The sequence below is a fragment of the Tyto alba genome, unplaced genomic scaffold (genome assembly GCF_018691265.1).
Source record: "Tyto alba isolate M040663 unplaced genomic scaffold, T.alba_DEE_v4.0 Super-Scaffold_1000006, whole genome shotgun sequence".
Lineage (NCBI taxonomy): Eukaryota > Metazoa > Chordata > Aves > Strigiformes > Tytonidae > Tyto > Tyto alba.
Genome location: NW_024881272.1, coordinates 17,531,396 through 17,543,734, shown reverse-complemented (window position 1 = coordinate 17,543,734; position 12,339 = coordinate 17,531,396). Strand labels below are relative to the sequence as shown.

At 43.2% G+C, this 12,339-nt stretch overlaps 1 protein-coding gene across 9 annotated transcripts in view; it reads right to left on the bottom strand.

The window, feature by feature from the left end:
• ZNF644 (zinc finger protein 644) overlaps positions 1-10,196 on the bottom strand; it is a 59,842-nt gene extending 49,646 nt beyond the window's left edge. For 4 of the 9 annotated variants that reach the window (XR_006166700.1, XM_033000501.2, XM_033000500.2 and 1 more), the window contains exon 1: positions 4,887-5,033. The gene's annotated coding sequence lies outside the window, so the exon portion shown is untranslated. Of the gene's footprint in view, positions 1-4,513; positions 4,548-4,886; positions 5,034-5,172; positions 5,288-5,643 lie in introns of those variants that run through there. The other 5 variants (XM_042804869.1, XM_033000496.2, XM_033000498.2 and 2 more) reach the window with 4 other exon arrangements.
• Positions 10,197-12,339: the final 2,143 nt, after the last annotated feature.

Genomic DNA, 12,339 nt, shown 5'->3' with positions numbered 1-12,339 from the left:
TAAGTAAGTTTTCTAAAACCAGTCCCCTGCCTTCCTGTCGTATGCCTTTTCTGGAAAGAAATCTCGGGTGGAAAACCCCATCCCTGTCCCCATCCAACAGCCACACTGGGAAAGTAAATGGGATAAAGCACAATTCATGCTAACAATGCACCAAATTATTATTCTGTGAAGATACAGGCAGGAGGGATTCATTACTACTTTTTGACATTACAATGACTACATTTGTTAAGGAATTCCTCATTTCTTCCACTCAAACTAAATAAGGACACATCAGGTAAGAGTTTGTAAATAAAGGTAGATTATACATGACATATACCTCGCACCTTGTTTTGCTTGTGTTCTATCACTTTGTTGTGGAAAGTATTTTTACAAGGGAGTGCTAACAGTTGGTCCAGAAAACAATAAAGTTGTGATGATGTCAATTCCTGTCTTCAGCTACAATTGGACAAATCAATAAGGCACCTGTAATTCCTTCCATTCTGTTTCCCAAGACGCATCCTTTCCCCCAGTCCAGCTGCTTTATGAAGACTGTAACATTATCAAGTACTCATTTAAGGCAAGCAAAAAATATTATCATTCAAATGCTCACAAAATAATGTCCCATTATATATTAAAAAAAAAAATCCGATCGCAAGTATCTCAAAGTGCAACTTCTACCTTTTTTATTCTCACTCAGAAAAGAGTAAGACTGTACTCCAGTCTCCAAAACTCCAATGCCTTTGTAAGTATGATAAGTATCTAACTTGCAATGTCAAGCATACTGAAAATAGTTACTACACCCTAACAATAGGCCTGAAATATTCCAAAACCCAGCAATCTGACCTTTATTCTGATCTAAGCATGAATTTTGCATCCGCTGGATTAAGTTTCAAGAAATACTGAATTACTAAATATCCCATCGTCCTTCAACTAGTCAATTATATGTAAGATTAAGCACTCAGTATCAATCAATAAATGTCATCTAGAGATTTACCATTTCTAGTATTTGGATTTAGTCACATCTGAAACCAGCAGTTCCCATACCAAGAGTATTACAATTCCTTCTAATGGAATGAACATTCTCTGTATTATCAAGTTCAGAAATATTAAGTCAGTTAATATTTAATATACCCAAAACCAAAAAATGCACACTCACTGTTGAGCCACTGTCTTCCCTCCCTTTAACCTCACTGGCAACGCAGGGGCGTTGCTGCAACATTTTATCAACAACAGCTTCTGTGTACAGTTGAAGTGTAACAGAAATTCAGCACAACTGGATACTTATTTTTATTTTGATTATTTTATTTCCTTATCAATTTAAAAAAAGCTTGCTGTCCTTCAATGAAGCAACACCATGTATGAGTAAATACCACAGAATTCTGGGTAGACTTTGTACCAGGACGAAATACTCATTATGACACTGCATTGCATACCAGGTAACATGGCTGATCCTGTGACTATCATGATCGTTTCAATTTTTTTTGGAAAAAAAACAAAACACACACTAGAAGCTTATGCAAGCTTATTACATGGTCTTTCTTGACAGACAGCTGTGATTTGGGCATTGGGTGTCAATGGCAGAAAAGGGACACAATGTATACAGTCAGGAAAGTGTATGTGTTTCTTTTTTTAAAAAAATTAAGCATGAAAAGGGTGTTTTTTCACGATACTACAAACTACATGAAATCCTTTAACCCAGACAGCCCAGTAGCATCTTTAGGTTTATCAGCCAAAATGACCAATATTTAGTTTCCCTGGGTAACTCAAGGTCTTTTTCCAGTAGCTATATGAAATCTGCATCTACGTTGTAGGGGGGGGAGGGCTTTGGAGGCTATGCCAACATAAACCAGTCTCAAAGTCAATTCAAGTGAGTACAACATTGTTCAGATATAACTTCATTTTATTAAATGATTTTCCTCCCAATCTCTGAATACGTAATATAGTATAGCCACAATCCAGAGCACGGAGGGAACTAATTCAATTTGGCTTAAAATAACTGTAACATTAGAGTAGTGCATTTGGTATTAAATAGAGCGAATAATACAAGTACCTTAAGGCAGTCCTCTTAATAGGTGCATCGTTTGAACTTTGCTGAAGACAAAAAGTTGTTTGAAAATGTAAAAATGTGTGGAAGTTGAGTTATCAACTAGCCAAACACAGCCAATCAGCAACTGTTCAAAAACCTTTAATTCAAACCCACTTCAGGTGGAACTGCACAGCAAGTGACAAGTATTCTGTTTTTTTCCCAGTTTTAACTTGTCAGATCTTGTGCAAGCTGATAAAAAGTCTGAAAGTGTTTTAAATTAGTAACTGTGTGTGAGCACGTGTGTGTTTTATTACTACGGAGAATTTTATTCCCTTTTCAGTTATGTTTTCTCCAGAGTGACTTCGAAAGGCTTGAATAAAAAAAAAGTTTACAGGCTAGTAGGTTCTGCTAATATGAAAACTATCCCACAAGAAATTCCACTAACAACCCTTGAATTCAGTGTCTGTATTGAAATTTAGCCTAGACTGTTATTTTAAAGTGGAAGGCATCGACACTATTGTTTAACATCCTGTTTATTCAAATGCTGTTGCTCCTATTTCAACCAATTGTTGCTGTAGTAAATAACCTCACAAGGATGCTCTAAGTGATCAGTGCCTTTTCCTCCTACTAGCCAGGTCACCTGTTGAGATTTCAAGACAGTATCATTCTCTTTCTGCATTCACTCAAGAACTTTCATACACATTTTCCTAGGCATATTCCTTCTAGTGCTACTTGGTATAAACTAGATGCTAGACACTTCATGAACCTTCAAAAAAATCAAAGTCAGAGTACTGCACCTCTCCTCTGATTCTGTTACAGTATTTGCCAAGGATGTTTTTTTTAATATGAAAAATACCATGCAAATTAGAGAAAGCAAAAGGAAAAAAAAAATCTCTATAAAAAGAGAAGGTTCTTTGGTGACATTAACAATAACATTTTTTTTTTCTCTGCAAGACTCCCGTTGGTTTGGTAGATATTTAAAAAAAAAAAATCTACTTGAATGAATACTAGACATCAGAAGAATCTATTTTAAGACAGTATTTTGGAGATTATTAATTTCAATTCTCATTGTAATTCCTGTATAACTTTGCACCGCATGCCTCTGCAGTCACATTAGACAGGTTTGCAACATCAGCTTTGATTGTAAGTCAGTGTAATAGGATTGTCACACTACACTGCTCCTCCATGCACTCTACTTAAACTCCCCTCCAATAAGAAAATTGCTGCATTTTCTCTGCGTCTAAGTGACCCACTAAAAGCTTCTCCAGATCTATTTCGCGTTGTCTAATCAGTCCATTTGTTCTGCCCTCAAATCATCTGCCTTGCACAAGTCAGGTAGTGAAGAATTGTACTCAGAAGAATCACATTAAGTTAACGAAACTCTGGAGCACTTTACTCTCAACGGTGAAGAATCTTCTCCTTAGAAATTTGTTTTATAATTTGAATGAACAACTATCTGGCAACTTGTATAAAAAAAAAAACAAAACACACTGCACAAACTTCTCAGTAAAAGGTACAATTCTGTGGTGGAATTCCAGAGATGCTTATCAGCCTCTTGAGAGTGTTTGTCCCCTGTGTTAATTCATTAATCTATGCAACATGAAATGGCTCCTTACTCTAAAATCTGGAGTACATTCATTCCCCATATGTGTCTGAAAGCTAAATTCCATGACACAATCTTCATAATTCAATTATGTGCTAGAAGGGGAGACAGGAATCAGAATATCACCAAGAATGAGATTTTGCTTAAAGGGCCAGAGTTGTACAACACTGATGGAAACCTATTTTGATACACCATGCTTCATTACCACCGTGATTTGTCAATTTATAGCCCACACTACCCCAACAGAAGACTTTCTAATTGACCAAAGCTTACATATAAACCATAAAAAGACAGAAAACTTCCTAGATTTTAGATAAATTACACTGGTCAAGATGATGCTCACCACTGCAACGTGATGTGTAACACACACTCTGTCAAAAAAAAAAAACGCCAGACCCTGAAGCAGCTGGGAGCCCGAACACACGACTTTGATACCTGAACTGTTAACTTTTCCTTCGCTGTTGTGAACCACCTCGGCTCTAGGAGCCCCGCGCACTGCAGACGGCGGCACTGCTCCCGGTGCGTTAGGGCACACCAGCCAAGTCCCACGGCGGACCAGGAACTTGCCAACCCTTTGTAACGCCACCGCGCATCGCAGAGCCGCGCTGCTCCACGGCAAGAAGGAAGGAAGCGAAGGGGAGGGCGAGGATCGCACGTTACCCCTGCCCCAGGGCAGCAGCAGGCAGCCGTCCCCCAGCTGGGACCGTAAGCCCGGATGGGCAGCGTGTGTGGCGGGCGACCCGCACCGGGACGGCGAGCGGCAGAGCGCGGGTCCGCCCCGGCACGCCGGGGTCGGGCGGCGGGAGGGGACCGACGCCTGGCAGAGCCCCCCAGGGTGACCCCGGCCACCCCCGAGCGATGGCATCCTCCGGCCCCAGCCGCGGCGGCGCCGCGCGGGGAATTACCTGGCTCCCCGCGGCCCCGCGCTGCCGGCGGCCCGGCCCCGCGCAGCTCTCCCCGCGCCCTAGGCCCCGCCGCGGCGGCACCGGGCTGCCCAGCTCCTCCGCGCCTGGCAATGGCGGCGGCCCCGCTCCCCCCTCCCAGCTCCGCGCTCACTGGCTGCGGCGCTTCATGTGACCGAACAAAACCCTCCTCGGCACAGCCCTTTGTGTCCGGCCCGGCCGGGGCACCGGGGAGACCGCTCGCCGGCTCGGGGAGGGGGCGAGCGGCGACCGCGGGGTAGGAGGGAAGCGACGAGGAGGGCCGGGAAAAGGAAGGCAGCGCCTCGCCCGCCCGCGCGCCCTGTCTCCGCCGCGCCGCCGCCGCCCGGCCACTTACCGCGGCGCGGGCGGCTGCGGCCGAGTCGCGGTGCCGCACCAGGTCGGAGGCGACCGCCATGTTCCCCGATGCGGCAGGATGGAGGCAGAGCCGCCCGCCCCGCCAACCGCCGCTAGGGCGGCCGGCTCCCCGCTCCCGCGCCGCCCCCGCCCCACGCGGCGCCGCGCGGAGCGGCGCGCGCCCCTTCCCCTCCCCTCCCGGCTGCCGGGGGGGGGGGGGGGGGAAGGAGGGGGGGGCGGGCATTTAAAAAAAAAAAAAAAAAAAAAAAGCATAACGGGAAACTCACGGGCTCGCCGGGGTGTGCGTCACGCCGGGGTTACGTCCTGCGCGCGGCGTCATGACGTCATCGCGCAAGCTCCCCGACCCCCCGCCACTTGGCTACACACATACACACACACACACGCGCGCGCGCGCAGGGAGCGGAGCCCCAGACGCACACGCGTCGTGCGAGGTGGAGCGCAGCGCGCATGCGTGCGGCCTTCCCGCGCCGGCGCTCCCGCAGCCCCCTCCCGCAGCGAGGCGCGCGGCCCCGGGGGGCGCGCGCGCCCGCCCCTGTGCTTCTGCCGGCCGGCGGCAGGTGCGCGGTCGTTCCCGCCGCTCGCGGCCGCCCCGGCCCCCAGCGGGTCGCTGCCGCCGGGGCTGTGAGGGCAGGGAGCAAACGCCTCCCACCGGCGGGGGGACAATCTCCTAAAAGCCCTCTCTTCAGAAGGCGGGCTGCCGGCGCGGCCTCTGCCCGCCCGGTGCGGCCTCCCCTCACCTGCGCCAAGCCGCGCAGCGCGCGCGGGAAGTCGGTGTGTCGGTTGCCTGGCGGTGCCTTTCCCACAGAAAGTGGAAAACTAGGTCAAGTACTGCAGGAGCTGTACAAAGGCGCTCGCCGTGCCAGGGAGAAGGGCTGGCTCCTGCGACAAGCCGCGGCTGGCGAACGACGTGAGGGGGGAACAGGAAACCTGGGAGCAGAGGAGCGACGCGAGGGAAGAGGAGACGACTTGGGGACTGTCAGTCCATTCCGGGGGGCGGGAAGCTGTGAGGCAACGCCGAGAAAGTAGGAGCATTCAGTGCCATGTTTTCTTCAGAGTAATGCTTCTGGTGGCAAACCCCAATTCAAAAAGGGCAGGGATACAGGGGAGAATAATAAATGCGTGAAGGAGAGACTGCTTTGATAAATCAGACTTTTTTCCTTCAGATTTGCTAGGCCCAGGGGATTTCACACTAGAGCGGGAAGTTGATTAAGGCAATGTTAGAGGTGTGAGCAGGCATCACTGAACGCTCACGAAGACCACTGAGATTTCAGGAGGGGGAAAAAGGCAAAACACGGCACATCCAATTCAAAAGAGGTGAATAGGTAGAGCCAAGAACTGTCAATCATTCCAGCCTCTATTCCCAGAAAAGTATTGAAGCAAATAATCACACATCTTTAAGTACATGGTGGCTAATGAAGTGATAAGTTACAGCCAACATGGATTTGTCAAGAAAATCACATCAAGCCAAACTCATCCCATGCTGTGACAGTCTTAACAGGCCTTGGATGGCAGTAGTGGTAGATCTGTTACAGCTTGACTTGAGTATGGCTTTTGACACCATCTCAGAGAAGTCTTAATTGAGCAAGCAAGAGGCCTAATGAAATGACTCTGCCCTGGCGCAAAACTACATCAGCAGTGCTTCATTGTGACAAATAGCGACATACAGCAACTACAGACCCTTGGAGGTATGTCCTGAGTTTGGTACCAAGTCTAGTTATGTGAATGACAGAGTACAGATTACATTGGTTGGATTTGCCAACAATGACAAACTGGCAGAGCTGGAAGCATGTTGCAGGACAAGAAAAGAATTCAAAATGTTCTTGACAAACTGATTGCAGAAATAGGATGCAACTGAGTAAATACAAGTGCCAACTTTCAGCATTTAAGCAGGAAAATAACAATTGCACAATTGCAAGACTGGGATCAGACAAATACACACCAGGCCTTCAGAAAAGGGGTTGGGGATCAGAGTAGATCACAAACTGAACATGCACCAACAGTGTCACACCGTTGTGAAAAAAGCTGCAGTACAGAGAGATGTGTAAACAGAACTGTCCTATCTAAGACATAGGGAGAAATTCTCATATGCAATACTGGTAAAGCCTCAGCTGTAATACTGTGTTCAGATTTGGGCTCTGCATTTCAAGAAAAACTGTCAAAAAAATCCAACAGAAGGGAGTACAAGGAAGGGAAAAAAATACCGATATTTTTAAAGGACATGACCCTAACAAAATAGGAATGTTTGAGATTTTTTAGTCTAGAAAATAAAAGACTGTGGGGAGAAAAATACATTGTTCACTAAATCCATTGCAGGCAGGGCAAAAATTAACAGTCTCAAACAGCACTGGAAGAAGTTTAGGTTAGACATTAGGAAAAGTTTTACTATGATATGGATAAATAAAACTGGCATATATTCTCTAGAGGATTCTGGAAACATTAAATATTTTTTAAGACCAAGATAAATATCTGTAAGAAAAGATTAGAAGTGTTTGACTCTGCTGTGAAGTATTGGAGGGCAGACTAAGCAATCGTTTTCAGCATCTTTTCAGATATCTGTTCTGATCCTATTTTTTTTTTTAGAAGTGAATCCCAGAGACATTCAAACATTTAATGTGTTGGTGTGATCTTATGCACAGGTGTAGGTATCCCCTTTGGGAGTTTTTGTCATGTTGCATTCTGTATAGCTGTGTGGTAACATATGTCACATGTTCAGCTAATTTGTCCATTTATAAACTTTATATATCACTGTAAAGTCCACATTTAAAAATAGTCTGTTTGTTAGTGCTTGTGTAAGTAGTGTGACTCAAGGCTTTTGCTTTTCTTTGTTTTTTTTTCATGGCACTAGAGATTAATTTTTCCCAGAATCCATTAAATTTTTGGCTTTCTCTGGAGCTTGCCAGTTAGAAGAAAGCAGTGTGAATGCTTTACGTTATGGGACTGAGAACCACCAAACTCATCTCGTTAGAGATGACTAAAAGGCCACTAAATAGGCCAATTTTTAATCTCCACCGAGTTAGACTGAATTCAAACTGATGGCCCACAGCCAAAAGGCTATGAATTTCATTAACAGTACCCTAAAGCACTCAGTCCCCTAACAAGTGCTAATGTTATTCTTCTGAGAATTAAGCTTGTTTTCTGAAAAGATACATTTACAAAATCAAGTTCTGAGATTTTGGAGCATGTATGGACAGTTTTCCACTGCTCTTAAACACAAGGAACATTATCACCTTGTTCACAGATTTCTTCTATGATTCTTGGTCATACGGGCTCCATGCTAACCAGAATACAAACAATAAAAACGTGAAAAAAGCAAGTATTAATACTACCCCTATGCTTCTTGCTGAACATCATATATTTTATTGTACCCAATTATCTTAAGGTCATCACACTTACATGTATTTTGTCACCTAGCAGATAATTTTTAAGCATCAGCAATTCTTGCTTCAGTTCTGTTGAAGAATACCAAATTCTATAAAAGCACTAACTTACAGAAGAGGATGCAGTGTTTTGTTACATTTTAGATCTATTTGTGAACAAGTAAAATGGTTAGCTTAAGGAAATCTGAACTTTAGTTCTAATGCTGCCAAATACAACAATTTTATTAAGAATTTAAAGATGCCTAGCACTTTGCCTAGTCCCTCAACTTACTACTTGAGCTGAAAGGCCCAAGCAGTAGTGGACTCTCTAAAATGATCCACACAATCTGTGGATCCAAACAAAAAATCCACATTTGGCTTGAATTCATGGAACATTTCATCAAAATGGCGGTGTTGCAAAAGGTTACGTCCAGTGCTATCAGAACTCTTGAGTTCTAATTCCACTGTCTTTTCCACTTATGCTTATGTGAAAAGTAGTAGATGATCTTAAAGGTTGCATGTTAGACTTGAGAAATACACACAGAATGATGCAAAATTGGGATTGAATGTGTGCATGAAATAGAAATTTTAGGACCAGCCTCCAATGAAGCACTGTAAGATGAGTGAAAGAACATGTGTGGCCAGTAGAGGACCATATGATACGATTCATGAAAATTAAGGCAGATATTGCACAGCTGGCTTTTTGTTTCCAGGAATTTTAGCTGTGTCCTGTGTCATTTCTCCACCAATGTGGAGGAGGCCTAATTAATGGTTAAAAGAGCATTTGAAAACCTCTTGAGAGAAGGTTGCTACCTAGTTCCTCCTGGTCTTCAGCTGGTTATAAAAAGCTTAAATGAAAGCAGGCTGTCATGTTAGCAGAAAAATATGATTAACTGAAACCAATTTAGAAATTGTTTTTTCATACAAACATTTTTGTAGCTGAAGTTGCAGAGAGAGAGTTGGAGCAGATCTAAACTGAAGCATTTTGAATGAAAGAAGATTGCAAATGCCTCCCTGTAACACACAAAGCAAAATCCCAAATGCCTGGAGGAAAAAACTTTTTAATGATAATTTCTTACATTTATATAGCACCTTTTATTCCCTTGGACCCCAAGAACTTCATTAACTCTACGCAAAAGGCTTCACCATGGAAATACAGCCACTATATGCATCATTCTTTGAAAATTTCATTTTCAGTTGACACATTCCTTTCAATAACAAAATACTCTGCTTATCCTGTATATAGCAACCAAAACAACAACAGATAAAAGATTAAGTGATACAGTTTTTGAATTGTAGAACAATTTAAGCCTGTATGATTTTCAAAATAGTAATGCACTCGTGTAATGGATACATTGCATTTATCCCATCTATTTCCCCTCTCCATTTGCTACTTTATACTACTTTATACCGTAGCCTTTGATAGAAAATTTTGTCTTCCATAACATTCTCAAAATCTAAATGATCTTTTATGTCTGAATTTCAGACAAAAATGGGGTTTATAGGAAAAAGTAGCATCTTTTATTAAATCCACTATTATAAATTGAAAAAGTAGAGAAGTTTTTGAGTATCCAAGACATTCTTTTTTTCAGCTAAGATGGTTGTTTTGATAAAATATCTTACCTTTACCTCTAAAATTTGTCTTGTTGTTGCCTTTAGACCCTCATAACTACAAAAATAAGGCCCCAAAAACATGATGTGAAAGGTATCTGTGTGTTATTACTCAACTTGCCACAGAGTTTTTCTTTTCATCCTACAGAGATGTTTCCAGTTTCTTGGCCTTTCTTACAAAGATACTAATTTCTCTAGTATCAACACATTTAGGAACTCAGTGTACTGGTTGTTTGAACAAGCACTAATTAACATTATTTTCAATGAAATTTTAGAACTAATAATAGCATAAATTGGAGCAGTTTGATTTATTTTAAAATTGTAAAAACTGAAAGAGAAAAAATTACTTTTTGCAAATTTTGTTGCTGTTTGAGCTGTTGATTAATGTTTTGTTGGCTTGCTTTTTTTCACCGGCTGTCTTGAAATATGGTTGTTAATGTTAATTAAAGATTATCTAGTCTTGTCTACTTTCCAGACAGAACAAATAATGTATTATATTTATAATATAAATTTAGTCTCTGCTATAAATCAAGATATTCTAGTTATCTTTGTCAGTATTAATTAAACTTTTAGAATTGCCAGTAAAACAGTAAGAGCACAGTAAGAATCTGTGGGTAAAATTAAAACCATTAGCTGTTAAAACCTATAGCTCTCTTAACAGTGATCCCAAGGTAAGGTTAGTCCTGAAATAAAATACGTTGCAGTGGAGGAATATTTAGAAGCTTTACCTAGGGAAATACTGCTGCTTGCCACTGTGAATTGCCTTTAGAACTGTCATACTGTTACAAGTGTTTTAAATCTCCCAGCGAGGAAAGGATTTCCCACATTACATAATACAGACAACTGGCGCTCTGTTTCCCCATCGCTAGGCTTCTGTCCATAGGCACCAGTACGAAAACACCGTGACTGTTGCTGAGGCCTGCTCCCCTTGGCCAGGCCTGCGCCAGCCGATACAGAACAGCTTTTGTCAGGAGGGCAGCAGCTCTGCAGCCAGCCTCCCACAGTTGTCTCCTGCTTTCAGTTGCACCACTGAGGAGTGTTATTGTCATCTGCCACTGCCCAGAGAGCAGCAGCTGCTGGGGCAGCACTGCCTGCCCTGCCCACGAGGCTCCATTCTTAGCTGCTCCTCAGGTACCGCCGTAATAAACATCATCAAGTAACAAATCCTGGATTAATTATCAATAGTAATTAATTAAGCTTGGTCTTCATGCTTATTTTCTTTTATCTTGCATTATTCTAATTCATCCCACATTAAAAAGATGACAGTTAAGCCTGCATCTTTGTTCCCTTCAGGAGGATCTGACATCTCTCTTCTCATGTCTGAGTTACTGAGCTCAAGACTGGCAGAATTCAAAGATCACAAGAAAGCAGATTAGTGTAGGAAAATACCACCGTATATTATAGCACTGACCTTCTTAGAAACAACAATGTATTGCCTTGGAGGGTTGCCATTTGTATCACACACAGGAAGTATTAATATATGAAAATATGCTATGAGCGACAAAACCATAACAAATTTCTTCCTGAGTCTGCTGATGAATTATAATTTAGTGGGAGAGGAAGAAAGCTGTGGTAATAAACTGGCCTTCAGTAGATGATGGAAAGGACCTAGATATAATAGGTATAAATTATCATAGCTCTGCTTAACCCAGTCTGATGATTCAGTTTACATTATAGTGCCAAAATGACACACTGAGTGAAAACAGAGTCAGTCATTTCAAGCTCCCTGTTTTGGGTGTCACACTGGTAACCTTAACGTATCCCTGTAGAGGACAGGGCATAAAGGAGTCCAGCCCCTACCACTATCGACCACAGGCCTGACCTTCGCCATGCCCATCCTATGCTGGCAAAGTGTTGCTGATGAGAAGGCGATTGCACTAGACCTGTAGAGCACCATGTTCTGGTCTCCTTCTAGTTGTGTCACACCCTATTTCTCGCTACACCCACCTCTGTGACTCGCATTAAGGGTCACGCCCATGTCTACAGCATATATTAGAGATCTGAGCAATGTTAATGCGAGGAATTAGTGACAGTAATCCTTTCAGGCACACTGCATCTCCAAATTTGTGACTTCTGCATGTCCCAGTGAAGGACACAAGTAACACAACATGGGGAAAGTCACCTTCCTCAGCCAAAGGCTGTTTCAACATCCTCACAAAAAGGAAAGAGTTTTGGTAGCCACCCACCCACCACTTCTGTACTTCAAAGTCATCTGGCCAGATGGAAGTCAGGACAGAGGTCCAAGTGGAGACATCTTCACCAGAAACCTTTGCCTTTAGAAACAAGTGCCATAGGTTTTAGCTGCACTTGAAAAACGAATAGCATCTCTCGGTTGCCAACGTCATTGCCAGTGTATAACTACATACCAGGCAGGATTTCAGACCGCCGTCTTTTCCCCACAGCTTCCTACTGTTCTGCCCGGTAGGCAGTTGCTACGTCAGCAGCTGTGATTTCTTTCATTAAGTC